At 37.6% G+C, this 2,360-nt stretch overlaps 1 non-coding gene across 1 annotated transcript; it reads left to right on the forward strand.

The window, feature by feature from the left end:
* The first annotated feature begins 2,007 nt into the window (after positions 1–2,007).
* On the forward strand, positions 2,008–2,080 carry TRNAR-CCU (transfer RNA arginine (anticodon CCU)). The gene has a single exon. It is a non-coding gene; the product is annotated as a tRNA-Arg (tRNA).
* The last annotated feature ends 280 nt before the right edge of the window (positions 2,081–2,360 follow it).

The raw sequence follows: 2,360 nt of genomic DNA on the forward strand, positions 1-2,360 counted from the left end.
AGCAATGAAGACCCAACGCAGCCAATAAATGAAAAGTCACTTTTAGACAAAAATACTTCAGGCATTAGTGGATGAAACTACATGAAATCGGGGGCTTCAAAATAATAACGGGAGAGGAGGAGTACGTGAGGGTCAAGATGAAACAAGATTGGCCATGATTTCATAGTTGAATCTAGGTGATAGGTACATAGGGATTCATTGTATTGTTACTCAGCTTTTTTTTTTTTGGCTGCATTGGGTCTTGGCTGCGCAGGGGCTTTCTCTAATTGTGGTGAGCGGGCTGCTCCTTGCAGTGGCTTCTTTCGTTGAGGAGCATGGGGTTTTGGTGCACGGGCTTCAGTAGTTGCGGCTCACGGGCTCTAGAGCACAGGCTCAGTAGTTGTGGCGCACAGGCTTAGCTGCTTCGCGGCACGTGGGATCTTACCGGACCAAGGCTCGAACCTGTGTCCCCTTCATTGGCAGGCGGATTCTTAACCACTGCGCCACTAGGGAAGTCCCTGTTACTCAGCTTTTACATGTGAAGTTTTCTATTATGAAAATTTTTTTAAATGATGAACTATTACCCGTTGCAGTTCATGTCAAGAATGTAAAGGTGTTTCAATATTAGAAAATTTATTAATGAAATGCAACAAAATATATCAAATTTAAAAAATGATATCAATATATACACTAAAAGCATTGATAAAGCTTTAACTTTTGTGCCTGCTTTTTAAAACCTTGGTAAAATTAGAATAAAAGGTTTTTTCTGTTAACAATAAAATATTGGTAATATATTTATTAATGTGTATGTATAGACCTAGCCAATAGTATGTATAACATCATGCTTAAAGGTGAAATATTAGGAGCACTACCACAACAGTATCAGAAACAAGCCATAGATACTATCAACCATCTTACATAACACTTTTAAATTAAGATATTTTTAGATAATTGTAGGTTTACATAAAGTAGCAAGAAATAATACAGAAAGATCTCATATATCATTCGCCCAGCTTCCCCCTATGGTAACATCTTGCATAACTATAATACAGTATCACAACAGGAATTTACACATTGATACAATCCACTGATCCTATTCAGATTCACCAGTTTTACATGTACTCATGTGTACTTGTATTTACTTTTATGCAGTTTTATCATGTATGGATTTATGTAATCACCACTATAGTCAAGATACAAAATTCCATCAACACAGTGATCCCTTGTGATACTTTTTTAAGTACACCAACCTTCCTCTCTCCCTTCTATCCCTAACCATTGGCAACTACTAATCTATACTCCATCTCTATAATTTTGTCTTTTCAAGAGTGAATGGAATCATACAGCATATAGCCTTTTGGGACTACTTTTTTCACTCAGCATAATACCCTTAAAATCTACCCAAGTTGTTAACGTGTCTCAATAGTCCACTCCTGTTTGTCCTTGAGTAATGTTATTGATGTACTTGTTTAACAGTTCACGCTTTGAAGGACATTTGGATTGTTTCCAGTTTTAGGCTATTACAAATAAAGCTGCTATGAACATTTGTGTACGTGATTTTTGTGTAAACATAAATTTTCATTTTTCTAGTCTAAATGCCCAAGAGTACCATTGCTGGATTGAATGGTAATTACATGTTTAGTTTTCTATAAAACAAAAAAACAACAAAAAAAAACTGCCAAACTATTTTCCAAAGTAGCTGTACCATTTTACGTTCCACCAGCAATGTATGAGCGATCCAGATTCTCTGCATCCCTTGCAACATTTGATGTTGTCACTACTTTTTATTTTAGCCATTCTGATAGGTGTGTAGTTATATCCCACTGGAGATTAGATAGATGATAGATAGATAGACAGATATAGATATATATACCCCCATTAATTTGCATTTCTCTTAAGGTAATGTTGTTGGGAATATTTTCATGTGGTTATTTGCCATCCTCTTTGGTGGAGGAGTTGGCCTCAGCTAGAAATATGGACAGTTCATCCATTATAACAGAAAAAAATGAATATGTAGGTACAGGGACTTCCCTGGTGGTCCAGTGGGTAAGACTCTGCACTCCTAATGCAGGGGGCTGGGGTTCGATCCCTGGTCAGGGAACTGGATCCCACATGCGTGCCACAACTAAGATTCCGCATGCTGCAACTATGAGCCCAGATGCCACAACTAAAGATCCTGCATGCTGCAACGAAGATCCCGCATGATGCAACTGAGACCCGGCACAGCCAAAATGAGTAAGTAAATAATTTTTTTTTAAAAAAGGGAATATGTAGGTACGGATGTAGGTAGGTGGGGAGATATGACTGTAGAAGCTTGTGAAAGTTCTGAGTGTTTCTGTTTTCTCAGTGAAACAGAAAAGGTCATCTTCTGAAAATGAAGA

This window comes from Mesoplodon densirostris, chromosome 2 (assembly GCF_025265405.1).
Source record: "Mesoplodon densirostris isolate mMesDen1 chromosome 2, mMesDen1 primary haplotype, whole genome shotgun sequence".
NCBI classification, from domain to species: domain Eukaryota; kingdom Metazoa; phylum Chordata; class Mammalia; order Artiodactyla; family Ziphiidae; genus Mesoplodon; species Mesoplodon densirostris.